This window comes from Rhinopithecus roxellana, chromosome 4 (assembly GCF_007565055.1).
Source record: "Rhinopithecus roxellana isolate Shanxi Qingling chromosome 4, ASM756505v1, whole genome shotgun sequence".
NCBI classification, from domain to species: domain Eukaryota; kingdom Metazoa; phylum Chordata; class Mammalia; order Primates; family Cercopithecidae; genus Rhinopithecus; species Rhinopithecus roxellana.
The window spans coordinates 99514444-99529326 of record NC_044552.1 but is presented as its reverse complement, the minus strand read 5'-3'; the positions used below and the strand labels follow the sequence as shown (position 1 = coordinate 99529326).

General features: G+C 40.4%; 1 long non-coding RNA gene across 1 annotated transcript in view; it reads left to right on the top strand.

Moving 5' to 3' along the window:
• LOC115896946 overlaps positions 1-11219 on the top strand; it is a 117966-nt gene extending 106747 nt beyond the window's left edge. The window contains exons 6-8 of the long non-coding RNA XR_004056890.1: positions 7190-7405; positions 9746-9800; positions 11144-11219. This is a non-coding gene — a long non-coding RNA (uncharacterized LOC115896946). The remainder of the gene's footprint in view (positions 1-7189; positions 7406-9745; positions 9801-11143) is intronic.
• The last annotated feature ends 3664 nt before the right edge of the window (positions 11220-14883 follow it).

Genomic DNA, 14883 nt, shown 5'->3' with positions numbered 1-14883 from the left:
GAAGCCTAGAGCTTGACATAGCTTATAGACAGAAGATTAGATTAAAGTAAAAGAACTGATAATATTTTATATTTCACCAAGTAATATTGAGAGGTGACAGCGTGCCGGCAGGCCTCGCATCCCTTGCTCGCTCTGGGCGCCTCCTCAGCCTGGGCGCCCACTCTGGCCAGGCTTGAGGAGCCCTTCAGCCCGCCGCTGCACTGTGGGAGCCCCTCTCTGAACTGGCAGAGGCGGGAGCCGGCTCCCTTTGTTTGCCGGGAGGTGTGGAGGGAGAGGCATGGGCGGGAAACTGGCGGGCGCGAGGTGCTTGCGCGCCAGCGAGTTCTGAGTGGGTGTGGGCTCAGTGAGCCCCCACACTCGGAGCAGCTGGCCGGGGCCGCCGGCCCTGGGCAGTGAGGGGCTTAGCACTGGGGCCAGCAACTGCAGAGGGTGCACAGGGTCCCCCAGCCGTGCCAGCCTGCCGGCGCTGCACTCGAATTGTCCCTGGACCTCAGCTGCCTCCCCGCGGGGCAGGGCTTGGGACCTGCAACCCACCATGCCTGAGCCTCCCTGCTGCCTTGGGCTGCTGCGTGGCTGGAGCCTCCGGGATGAGCGCTGCCCCCTGTTCCCAGCACCTGGTCCCATCAACTACCAGAGGGCTGAGGAGTGCGGGCGCACAGAGCAGGACTGGAGGGCAGCTCTGCCCGAGGGCAGCTCTGCCTGAGGCCCCAATGCAAGATCCAGTAGGTGAAGCCAGCTGGGCTCCTGAGTCTAGTGGGGACTTGGAGAACCTTTATGTCTAGCTAAGGGATTGTAAATACACCAATCAGCACTCTGTCTCTGGCTCAAGGTTTTTAAATACACCAATCAGTACCCTGTGTCTAGCTCAAGGTTTGTAAATGCACCAATCAATGCTATGTATCTAGCTAATCTAGTGGGGACTTGCAGAACTTTTCTGCCTAGCACTCTGTGTCTAGCTAAAGGATTGTGAATGCACCAATCAGCACTCTGTGTCTAGCTCAGGGATTGCAAATGCACCAATCAGCACTCTGTCAAAAGGACCAATCAGCTCTCTGTAAAATGGACCAATCAGCAGGCCTCAAATAAAACTTTGTGGTCTGAATGAGAAGAATAATTTGTACTCTAAGTAAATTCTTTTTCTTCATTGCGAGAAATGCACATTCACCTGTCCAAACCCAAAGAATGGACTTAGTCACGAAGAACAGTGGAAGCAAGACTTTTAATGGTGGTCTTGCGAGATGGGGTGTTTGGTAGGCAGGCACATCTGGGGCAGTTACAGAAGGTAATTTATCTCTTAGCACGCAAGTGCCTCCCCTAGTTCCTCATTGGTTGAGTAGTATGAGGTTACAGTCTTCCCGGATGTCGCCTGAGTTTCATGATCCCCCTTATGTGGTTATACCCTATCTCCTTCCCTGCTTAAGTTTTGATTTCCCCATAATGAAACCTTTTTCCCTTTTATGGGCTGACCCCTCCTCTACATTCTGTTCACTTATCGTGACCTTCTAGGTGCATGAGATGTGCGGTTTGTTATGTCCACAGGCTGGCCCCCAGTACTTAGATTTATCAAGCCATGAAAATGGACCATTTAAAATGTTTTCTCACATTCGTGATAATCATTAATACATAAAAATGTTGGGTGAGAAGGCCCACGTTAGAAAAAATAACCCAGTGCAATACCTGCTTTTGAAAATATATCCTGGGACCAGGACTTCCCATACGTCAGTCATTCACAGACCACTGCCACCATTTTTACCATATCTGCATGTTTCCATTAAATTCACTTTTTAATATAAATAAATGATGAAAAAAGAAAGCTTTGTAAAACTATAAAATGGAAAACCAGTATAATTTGCCAAAATCAAAGTAAATTTGCAATTATAAAAACCTTAAAAAGTTTATGTGTGCTTTATTAGAACCATCTTATGTGTGACCAGCAGTGTGTATACTGTGCCTTGGGAGACGTTGATCTAGGCTAGCAGTTATCAATATTTTTTAGAGGTAGGGGGAGGAAACTCAGTAACCATTCTATTTGGCCTCACACAGCTATGTAGTTGGAAAAGAAGTATGTTTTCATCATCTTAGAAAACTGTAGATATTCTTCTTTGATACTGCAACAAAGCTCAATAATATAGACTATGAAATGAAATCAATGAACTTTTACTTTAAAATCTATTGGTCTACCTTGCACTTTGAATGAATTTCTTTACCCATGCCTGATTTTGTAAAAGGATGTATTGGTTGTTTGGAAAACATTGTTTCACTGGGCAATGCAGAGCTTCCAAATTTTGGCAAAAAAATCGTATTTTTTAATATCACCACCAGCCCATGTAAGGAAAGTATTTAAACACTGGAATCCTGTTAATCTCATGGTGGCAGATACAAGTTTCCAAAATTCTAATTTTTACCTGAAAGCTCCCATTTTATTGTTGAGGACAAATACTGAAAAAATACAGGTTCTTTTTTTCCCTTAAGTTGAGAGGTCCACTTAGTTCATTTTCAATAAAATGTCATTACATACCAAAGTCTCAATAATCATAGTTTGTCTGCAAGTTAAACTTCCTCGAATCAAAGTTTGTAAGTCTGAAAATCTTAACAGCAAACTGGTTGGTGCTTTGTGACAGAGGTGGCGAGGTCAGCTGCAACTCAACCACACGGGTGCTTTTCCTTGAGACAACCATTGTACTTTGGTATGAACCAGTACTTCATGTGTGCACTCCATTTCATCACACAAAATATTTAAAATACGTGTATTCAAGAGTTGAAATTTAATAAAATCAATAACTGCTTCATCAAAGACATTCTTAGTTCAATTGGTGCTTTTTTCCCTTTTTTTTTTTTTTTTTTTTTTTTACTGTGAGTGTATGACTATAAGCAAAGTTTGGTGCCACTGCCTTCATGCATATTAAGGGGCCAATGGTTTTATTCACCATTGCTTTAGCACTATCAGTGCAAAAGTCAACCCTGACAGAAAGGCAAATAACGTCTTGGTATTAGTGTGAAAATAGTTCTGATCTCACAAATCTCCTGAAAAGATCTTGTTGACCTTCAAGGATCCGTGGCCACACTTTGAAACCTGCTGATTTAGGCCGATTTGTAAAATTAAGGGAAAAGGAAAGGAATCTAATTTATTATACACCTTATAAACACTATGTTATGAACTGAATTGTGTCCTCCCAAAATTTGTATGTTGCAGTCCCACTCCCCAGAATTTAACCATATTTAGAGACAAGTCCTTGAAAGAATTTAAAAGGAGACCATTAGGGTGGGGCCCCAATCCAATATGACTGGTGTCGTTATACAAAGAGGAAAAGACAGCAGGGACACAAGGATACAAGGGACAACCATATGAAAAAGCAGCAAGAGGATGGCCATCTGCAAGCCGAGTGGCCTTAGAGGAATCCAATCCTGCTAGGACCTTGATCTCGGACTTCCAGCCTCCAAAACTGTCAGAAAATACATTTCTGTTGTTTAAGCCACCCACTCTGGGGCATCTCATTATGGCAGCACTAGCAAACTAATACATATTGACATCATATGATGACATGATGATACATAAATGATGACATTTGTGATGTTATTAGTCATCATAAAAACTTTGAAGTACATATTGTCATCCTCATTTTATGGAGGACGGGGTGGAAGCTCGGGGAAGATAGGTAATTTTCCAAGCTCAGCCGCTAAGAGAGGAAAAAGCCAAAATTCAGATGTGACCACAAAGCCAGAGGTCCCAGAGTCAGTGCATGAGTGAGCTCAGATAGAAATTCAGATCCCAGTGTTCTGTCTGTGACATCAAGTTGCCCTGTACAAGTGAGGATGTTGTTTCCTGCTAATGATCCTAATAAATAGAAAACCTAAATTGTAAATAAACAATTTCTACTAACAGTACAATATAAATACTACTCTAATGTATGATTTTACAAAATTTTATCTCTGCTGTATGGACACTGCATTTTTTTTTGAAAAAAAAATTATAAATAGGCAGAGATCAGTGTGACTCAAACACAGAATTTTATCACAAATACAAACTACAAAAACCAATCCTACCCTTCTTTCTCTAATAGACATGTCTGGAGGAACTAAACCAACAACTTAAAGAAATAAATAAATGACCTAACACCTCCTGTTTGAACCTGTGACCTCTCTTTGCCTGTTCTTGTAATGTGCTATTTATTGGCCAGTCGGAAGGGACGCTGTTTCACCAGCCTGCTGTCCATGAGAGAATGACTTCTTTCTCCACTTGGTGTCTCATTTGACCCCTCAGGAGGTATGGCTGAAAGTTCAGCATCAAATGGCTTTTAACACCTAGGTTTCATTCTGAGTCTCCCTTAAGTCCAGCAGTAATGAAGCAATTGTTTGTCCTGCCATAATAAATCTGAATCAAAGTGAAGCCAGTACCCCCTTCCTTCCAGGGAGCAGAATAGATCAGAGTTTACACATACCAGGAGCATTTTGTACAGTGACCCAATCAGAAGGATGGAAGCTTCATCCTTTGGCAGAGAGCAACTCTGACTGCTTTTCCTGTGCAAGTTGCCATTTGTATTAGAAATTTGACTGCAAAAGAGGTTAAGCATGATTGGTGAATTTCTAATCCTTTATTTCAAGGTTCTTACTTCGGTGATGTCTTTTTTTTTTCATTTAGGATTAATTCAACTGCAACAAAAAGTGCACATCTACTAAATATCAAGCATTGCGTTAGATACCAGGGGTCTTAGGATAAATAAGACATAGATGTTTTTCTCAAAGAACTTTTATTGTCTGTATTGTGTTATCTGAATTCAGAATGCCATTGCCTGATTAGCCTGTTTCATTGTATTTGTAGTATTTGTCAGTGTCAGATAGTCTTTTATTTCTTTATTAATGTACTTGTTGTCCATTTCCCAAACCAGAATGAAGCTCCTCAAAGGCATGTACTGTGTCTGTTTTGCTTATCACTGTGTTATCAGACCAGGAATAGTGCCTTGACACAGTGTAGACATCCATTAAGAATGAATAATCTGGCCGGGCGCAGTGGCTCACCCCTGGAATCCCAGCACTTTGGGAGGCCGACGCGAGCAGATCACCTGAGGTCAGGAGTTGGAGACCAGCCTGGCCAACATGGTGAAACCCCGTCTCTACTAAAAATACAAAAAATTAGTTGGGCACAGTGGTGCATGCCTGTAGTCCCAGCTACTCGGGAGGCTGAGGCAGGAGAATTGCTTGAACCCGGGAGGCGGAGGTTGCAGTGAGCCAAGATCACAACACCATTGCACTCCAGCCTGGGCAACAAGAGCAAAACTCTGTCTCAAAAAAGAAAAAAAAGAAAAAGAAAAAGAAAAAAGAAAAAAATTTACGGCTAACTAACATTGGTACAGTGTACTGACTAGGTCTGAGTAGTTTGAGAACATTAAGTCTTTTTCTTTCTTCAAAGACAGAAGTATTATGACTAAGTTTAAAGAACAGACACCACCTTACACTATACACTTGTATTTTGTTAGAAGAGATTTTGTTTCTAGACCAGCCTGGGCAACATAGTGAGACCCTGCATCTATTAATATTTAAAAAACAAGCAAAAAAACCCCACAAAATAACAAAGGGCCTGGCACAGTGGCTCACGCCTGTAATCCTAGCACTTTGGGAGGTCAGAGGCGAGTGGATCACGAGGTTGGGAGATTGAGACCAGCCTGGCCAACATGATGAAACCCCATCTCTACTAAATATACAAAAATTAGCTGGGTGTAGTGGCATACGCCTGTAATTTCAGCTATTCAGGAGGCTGAGGCAAGAGAATGGCTCGAACCTGGGAGGCGGAGGTTGCAGCAAGCAAAGATGGTGCCACTGCACTCCAGCCTGGCGACAGAGTGAGACTCCGTCTCAAACAAAACAAAACAAAAGAAAACAAAAAACAAAATGAAGAGATTTCAGAATATCTGTTAAAACCCATCTGAAGCCACAGTGTTCTAATAACTAAAGTGATTTCCACAAATTATCAATGGAGCAAAGAAATTCTTTTCTGAGAATTCTTTCCTGAGAATCTCTTTAACCTACTTCCTTGGTTGATAAAGTAGAAAATGTTTTCATAGGGATGAGCTGTGCAAACTTAATGCCCAAAACATCTGACACTCTTATCTTGAATGACGCAGTAGAATTTAAAGAACTTGTCATCAAGTGGTCTTTGACTAAAACCTCTGTGGAGAGCATCTTTTCCATTTTGAGAATTTTTATAACCAGAACTGGCTCCCACCTTGCTCATCACTTCTTCAGCAAAAATTCTATCTCCCAAGTCACCTTCTCTGCACCTATTGAGGGATATACATCTCCTCATGGTTTTTGGCATTGGAGTAAGAAAATAAACTGGTGATGGGTAATGTGATTTTGTATCCTTGGACCTTTCATCTGTAGTCTTGATTCTGCACATAGAGCGTGCACATGCATGTATGCGTGTGGGTGTGGGTAGAGGCATGTGGGTTGGTCTTTTGAAGAATGAGATTCTGTAGTTTTCTGCAGTGGACATTTCCTACCTGTGGCTGGCCCAGATGGTAAGAATACTATGCATCCTTTCTGGCTTTGACTGCTGAGAATGTTACAGTGAGTTCCATTATTTGAGCCGTTTTTTTGGAGTATTAAACATGTCAAATTTGGTGTAGTTAAGAGGCACTCGTAGAAAGCTTTTTTTTTTTTTTTTTTTAAAGGTCTCTGCTTCCTTTAAAGATGCTTCCATAGCAAGTCATAGAAAAAATTCCCAAGTTTCGGTGTTGACAGATGGTGCTGCTCTGCAATATAAGCAGCAATGTCCTCACGAGACTATTGATTTTGTTTGTGAAATATAAATCCCTGAACAATGATGGATGGGCTGGTGGGAAGTGCTTCTTTAATAATTCAATAATTTCATTAAATGATCTGGTCCTAAGTAAAACAGAGATGGCAAGATACCTGACCATGGACTGCATTTAAGTCTCATATAAAAATAAGATCATGGTCTACTTTTGTTCATGTTTATCTATTTTGTTTGCTTCAAGATAAAAAGAAGTCTTTCAGTGTGTGAATTCTAAGAAATAGGGTAAACGTCATCAGATTCTTCCAAGTGTCTCATAGCAGCCATTTTAAGTTAGTCTGCCCACATTCAAGGCAACGGCTTGGTTCATTTGCTTACTAGGTAAGCTTGAACATTGATTTATTTTGCCTGCTGCTATTTAACTTTCTGTTTTCTTAGCAGATTCCCATCTCAAAGGAGCATGGACAGTTTGTAGGAAGTAGAAGCTGATTCGATTCCAACACAGCACTTTATTACAGCTAAGAAGGACATATTACCCAAAGCCGTCTTCTGATGTGCCAGAAGCAACAACCAAGAAGAACTCTAAGGGGCAAATAAACAACCTGAAACCAAATCACAGAAACTCCTGGAAACACAACTTGACTTAGCCCAAGTGTATCTGTGCATTTGTGTATTTGTTGTTTATGCATGACAGAGTTCTATAAAACCAAATTGATTTACTTTAGAAAAAAATTTGAAATATAAGCAAATTCATATTTAGGTTTGCCTTCACAAAGGAGTTATAAACTTAATGTTTTGTATATTTAATTTGTTATCTTAATTAGGGACTTGTAGATCATCAAAGAGATGTTAAAATAACACAATCAAGAGTCATTGAGGAACACATGTACAATTTATTTTTTGGCAAGGCTCAGAAAAAACAATTTGATATGTTAATGGATCCTAATGGGCAATAGCTATTAATTAAATAAATAATCCATTAGACTGAGAAGTGAAGTGTCAGCACAAGGACAATCAACTAAAATTGCTGAAGAATAGCAATTATAGTATTTAGTGGTGGCACAGATATTTATATTTGGTTTTGTAGATATTTGTGTCAGCTATATCAAATTAATTAAATTAAACCAGCAACTATTTAATAAATCTCTACAATGTATGCAGTGCTATGCTAGGCATTTGGAATAAAGCAAAAAAGTAGACAACCTGATCTAGATTCTTGGGGAAAATATAGTATAGTAGGGAGAGGCAAGATTTAAGTAAATTAAAAATAAAATGATTGTGCATGTTGACATATTAAAAATGTTTTAAGGTGTTACACCATCAATTCTTTACCACTTTTATCACTGTCCATCATGACTTACTAACAATTGTTGAGGAAAAATAATGCTGGGGTAGGACCTGGGGATAACCAAGAAGGTGTAAATCCTGGCCTCTGCTCAGGAAGCCAATAATTTAACTTGGAAGATTGATTGCTAAATGAAATCTTTGCTGACGCAGAAAGTCCCATGAATAGGAAAGGGAGAGAGAGCTAAGGGCTAGGATATTCTGGCAAGTTTGTGGAGGAGAACTGGAGCTTGAAGTACAGGTAGAATGTGACTAAACAGAGAGGGGAGGTGGTGGCTCAGATGGGGACGATGGCCAGAGCCAGCTTCATTGTGAGGCATTAGGGGTGAGGCTGCAGAAGAGATTTATGTAATGCAGCCACAGTGTTGTGCATTCTGGTGATTGAGGAATTTGGACTTGGCTTTCCTGAGGAGAGTGACAGAGTCAAAGTGGTTGTGGAAGACGCTGATCAGATTGAAGGGTGCTAGGGAGATCTGTGGTAGGGAGTAGGAGCTAGAAGGCAGCAAGACTGGCTGGAGGCCCTTGTGAGGGGATAAGAGGTGAACATGATTTCCTAAACCGGATCACAGCCTTTTTAAGGGAAAGGGAAATGCCTTGCTTTTCCTTTGTTTGTTTGTTTTTCCTGTACCTTCAGTCCAGAATGTATAATGCAGTGAAATAACCCGTTGTAGAGCCACTGACTTATGAGACGAGCTAAAGACAGGTGCTGACCTTTGCCGCTGATAACTGTATTTGGCCTCCTGGAACAAGAGTGCCTCATGAATAAAACAAGTTAGAGAAACCTAAGGAGATTCAAGCAGAGGTCACTCTATAGTGAGGTGATAAATTTTGTGACCGATATAGAGGCCTAGCCTAGTCGCAAGCAATCGTTACTGAATTACCTGGTGATAACAGGAGGCGAAGAAAATGTGCATTCTAAGCACAATGCAAATACGAATCACTAGCTTCCTGGAGATCTGATTAAATAAAACAAGTTTTAATTAAACTGTGACCAAATTAATTAAAAGTCACTATACTGTGTGATAGATAATTATCAGCTAGAATGTTGCTTATTTTGCTGCAGCATCCTGATTTCTTTATCTTCCTGTTCTGAAAATGTAAAATCCTTTTAGTCTTTTAGATGAGTCACAAGCAAAAAAAAAAAAAAAAAAAAAAAAAAAAAAATTAAGTTAGCAGGATGTATTAAACATTAATTTAAGCACAATCATGAAAACCTGATTTTTTCCTTTTTCTCTAACTACGTTTTAAGTTCTTGACATAATTTTTACGGTGGCACATCTGTTTTTTTCATGAGCTTTTAATAAAATGTGGTAATAGCAACTAATAATGTTAACAGTAATAATGATAACTGTCATTTCTTTCTCCTCAGGATCATTTTGTGCTGAGCGTTCATAACTGAGTCATAGCTGTCTATGTTAAAGGATTGTTCCTAGGTTTTATTTATCCTGTTCAGCCTTTTAATTCAATTGGTTTCTTGGCTGATTTGTCTCCCAGTGTGATTAATCAATGAGAACTAGGGGCCCAATTCACATTTTCACTTAAGTCGATTGAAATGCTGAGTGTGGTTGTGGTTGTTTAGGGATAAAACAGGGTCACTGACTTACAACATCATTTCTTCTTGGTTTTATGCCTTAACTTTATTTTCCCCAGCAGACTTTCTGGTAACTGATTCTCTCACTTGTGGAAGCCTACAGGGAGTGGAAAGGTAGGTAGAGATTTCTCTTCAGTGACGATTTCCATTAATTTTGTTATTTCTCATCAACAATTGGTGTATACCCAAAGGCGATCAAAGTGTAAGTAAATGACCAGCAATTTGTTTCACTTCAAATCTAATACTATCCAAAAAGCACTTTGTGGCCAGTATCTAACAGAAGTTTAATAGAAGTCTAAGGGTGGAAGAAAACGTGGGGGCTATGCCATTTCCTCCCGAGCTCTTCTCCCCCGATCTAGCATTAGACGGGCACTACCGCTTCTCTTCTGGAGATGCCCAGACAAGACGATTCTGCAATAGCCTTTAGGAAATTCATTTCAACGTTAATATCCCTCATGGCCGACAGAGAAGTAATTTGGCTCATATATAATCTGGTTCCTCCTCGCCTGCGTTGAAAGCCCTTAATGACCTCATGTCTTCCCTCAGCAGGGCTGCGGGTATTCTGTCAAAACGCCATAATGGATTATGTGCTTGGTGACCTTCTGTGACTTTTTGCAAGACAGGGAGAGTAGAATGAAAAGGTGGCGAAGAGGCAGGCCAATACCCCTATTTACCACGCCTGCCATCCCGGCAGCAGGAGAAAGGACCGTTCCACTGCTTCTCCTCTCCCGCCAGGTTCCTTCTCCCTCCAGGGGCGCAGGAGCCAACGCTTGGGAAATGAGGGTAGCACTGGTAGCGAGCCATTACGTTCTCCACTTGGAAAGCCTAACAGAAGGAGAAACTATGTAGGAAAAGAAGATAAAACTCTCTCCTCTGTGCTCGAGTTGCCTTTTACAGGACTCTTACAAGCTTAACGAAAGGGAAGACTGGCCGTCTTGCTCATCTGTGATACCTCCTTTGGCATATGATACAAATGAGAATACATTCAATGTTAAATATTTATGTGCATTTTTTTCTTATTTGATTTGAGAGTTCCCCCACCAAACAGGTTTTTTTTAAAGGAGCTCATTACATTTAGAGGGGCTTAGTAAGAGGCTTGGCAATTGAGTCAGAGGTTTGCTCACCTGGAAACTGCTCAAGTAAAGGGAATATCTCTTTACTACAAAGGAACATCCCTTAGATCCCTTTAAGCCGCCCCAGACAACAAAGACTACTTTCAGTTTGTCCAGAAGTAACCTCAGAATCATAGACTGGGGAAAGTTGCAGCACTGGCCAGAGCCCGTAGTGTTGCATTTGTAACCCATTTATTTGCAAGAAACGCCACCAACAAATCATACAACAGCATATTCTAGATAATAAAGTTTTAAAACTTCTATGTTTGTGCTATCCTAGATTGGTGTTCCTATCTGTGAGGTACACTAACTACAATGTATTGTGTGTTCTGTCTCCTCATCTAGGTTGAAAGCCAGATCACATCATCCCTCTAAATCCCCAGCACCTGGCACAGGGGCTGGACATGAGTAGGTACTGCTAAAACAATTGTGGAATGAATGAATGAACATAGAAACTGCCTTTTTCTAATACGTTTATCTGAAAAGACTGCTTGATTCTTCTTTATATGAGTTTTGCTCTAGTAGTTTCTTGGAGAAAAAAAAATGGAACTGTAGGTTTTACTCAAGACTATTCTTGATGAGGCTATAGCAATGTATGAACTGAGAAAGGCGAGGAGGGATGTGGGATAAAAAATGGGGAAAAACTTCCTGGTTTTTTTTTGGGGTTTTATACAGGTTGTTTTCTGCTGGGCACTGCCTGAGATTTTGTGTGGATTGCTGAGTGAGGGTCTAGAAATAAGTTCCTTTCATTGTTTAATGTGTAGAAGGCTGGAAGTGTGAAGTACAAAGTCAAATCAAGGGGACAATGCAAATGAAAGTCATGTTTCCTTGAACACATTCTGTAGCTCTTCATTTTTCTGGCCACCTTAGACCTGGGGCAGTTTTCTCTTTGGACCGGTATGTCACTTATTTTGGTTCTACTAAGTCACACACCACTGGAATGTGATTGGTATTCTTACCAACCAAGAACCATCTGCTCTTTTCTAGACAACAGCTATTCTGTTCCAGCTTTCTCCAGTTCCTGCTTCTTTCAGTTTTCTCATATATTTTCAATCGTATGCATTCTTTTCTTGGTGAATAACAAAGAGTAAGTGCCTGAGAGATTATCTCTTTGGATACAATTTCCTCCCCTCAGGCACTGGATTTTTAAATGCTTGTTTGTTCCCTTTCCTAGTTTTGATCTTCTATATGTGAAATGAAATGTTTATCTGTAACATTGGCAAAGAGAAATGTCTTCCAGAAAAGCTCTATATTCTTTACATAAATCATGAGTCACTGTTTAACTGGTGACCAATTAATGTCATAATGTTTCCTCTACTCAAAAATCAGGTAGGAAAGATAAATCGTTTCCAGAGACAGTGAGAGGTAACTGATGAAGAAAACAAATCAATTTGGGTGTAAACTTAGTCCTGCTCTGCTCCCAGTGTGGTTGATGACAGGATCCTCAGAAATGTTCAAGGCATGTTCAGTTAGAACTTCAGAGCACTAAACTCATCCCCTGGCTACTGTTGTTTACCTGGAATGTGTGGCTTTCATACCATGATCAAATTTCATTTCTCATCTATTTATCCATGTGGTAAAGGAAACTTTGTCAGACTTGAAGTAAGGGGGTGTGGTTTCAAATCCAATTCCATGCAAGTTATAAACCTCTCTGAATCTGAGCGTCCTCATCTGTAAAATGGAATTAATGACACCTATACTACAAAGGTGCTAGGAAGATGAACTGGAACAGTAAATGGAAAATTTTGGAATCAGCTGCTGTTCAATAAATGTTGGCTGAATTTTAATTTGTAATTACTAAAACGAAGTCCAGAAATGAGATAATGAATCTGGATAATTCATCCTTGCATCAATTATTTAGACTCTGCATAAAGAGAAAGGCTTGGGGATTCAATTATCTGTATAATTACTCAATTCTGTGCTGCATCTTCTAAATAAGCTTAGAATTTAACACACAGTCATATTCTTTCTTTAGGTAATTAGTTCCAGGGATGAAAGGGTTAAGGAATTGCCATCCCATTTTGTTCAAAGATTTTTTTTTTTAAGGCACTATTAGAAGAGATGAAATCTAATGTAAATGTCAGCCCCATATCAAAATAAACCTGCTGTTAGAATCCAAAATCGTCTGGGTTTATTAAGCTGTTATGAATTTAGTAGGATTTTCATCACTCCTCCCTCTATTTGTAGTGACCAAAGCACGAAACCATTGTTAAAACCACCTATTAATCAATTTGCTCTTCTGCTTTTTCAGTAATTGAGTTTCCCAGATGAAACAGTATATCAACTTTAACCCTTTTCTGGTAAATTAAAGCTTTTCTTTTACCAGTCAGAATTATTAATGCCATTTTGTTATCAAGAAATGTTCATACTTATGCTATTAAATCATTAAGATAATTGAAATTATTTTACCTAGGCATCCTTTAGTTTTCAGACTCTTTTAAGTCTTTCTGCCCTAATAATTCTTGGAGTCATGTAAAGCTTTATATGTTCCTTTAACGGAGCATTTTCATTTTGATGCATAGATTTGTGATTAACTTACTAATGACACGAAGGTGAATTATCAAAATACCCCACCCTCTAGCATTCATTATCCGTAATACATCATCAGTCTTCCCAGGCTTCAAATTAGTTCTCCTTTGGCTTAATTTTATTACTTTATCAATTTTAGGTATCACGACCCATTGAAATTAAATTCATTTGGTTGAAACCAATAAAATACCATATAGTTGCTGTCAAGTTTTCTTTTAAAATGGTATCTTTTATATTTAAAAAATTAAGTGATATATTTTATCATTGCTTTTCCCCATATTAAAATATCTGTTGAGGTCCAATATCGTGTTCTTTAAGAGTCTCAATAGGAAAAAGAAAAGAGCACACTCAAATGAAGTAACTGAAAGTGTGTGTTTGTTTGAGACAGGGTCACTCTCTGTCATCCAGGAAGAAGTGTAGTGGCATGATCACCGCTCACTGCAGCCTCAACCTCCCCGGCTCAAGCTCCTGGGCTCAAGTGATCCTCCTACCTCAGCCTCCCAAGTAGCTGGGACTACAGGTTTAAACCACCACACCCGGCTAATTTTTTTTTTTTTTTTTTTTTTTTTGTATTTTTTATAGGGACAGTGTTTTGCCATGTTGCCCAGGCTAATCTCCAACTCAAGTGATCTGCCTGCCTCGGCCTCCCAAAGTGCTGGGATTACAGGCGTGAGCCACTGTGCCTGGCCTGAAAGAGTTTTAATAAATGAACTATGTAAAAAAGATGCAGTCAGAGTTGAGGGAAACAAAAAGATACAGGAATAAATTCCAGAGCCAGCCACAATGGGGAGCCATCACCTATCTTAGGCATGAAGGAGCACGGGGCGGGAGCAACTATTGTAACCTGAAGAGAGTGACTGTACCTGTAAGGGAGGTCTGACTGACAAGAGCTGTGTCTTTGTTGGAGGAAATAGCCAATCCAAGGTGACCTTGCAGCAAGGGAACTGGGGCCCTGAACTCATCCTCCTTCTGCCCTTCCAATTTCTACTGGGAGTTTCCACTGACCACATCCAACTAGAAGCTAGAGGCAAGAGTGCCTTTTGATACAGTTCATACAGGTCAGCCTTCTGTGGCACAAAGCAGGGCGGAGAATGGTGAACATGCCTCTAAAGTGTCAAAGGGCAAATATTACGTACTAAGCAAATGGGTGTCGAACACTTTCAGTTTGTGATCCTATTCATTGTAACTGAATAAACACTGGTGGAACATCTATTAGATGAGAGCCACTTTGGTGGGCTCTGAAGATGTGAAGACAAGTAAGCAGGACTAGACTAGGGTCAGGCAAGCAAAGCGTGTAGGGCACATTTGCATGTGCTTGAGGGTACCTCCTTAAATTTTGCACTGAGGTTCTTTAGTTGCTTCGCCCTAGTCTCAGCCTTATGAATAAGACTCCATCCCCACCTTCAAGGGTTTTTCAATCTAGCCTGACAAACATGAATAAAAAAGAACTGGCCAGGCGCAGTGGCTCACGCCTGTAATCCCAGCACTTTGAGAGGCCGAGACAGGCGGATCATGAGGTCAAGAGATCGAGACCATCCCTGCCAACATGGTGAAAC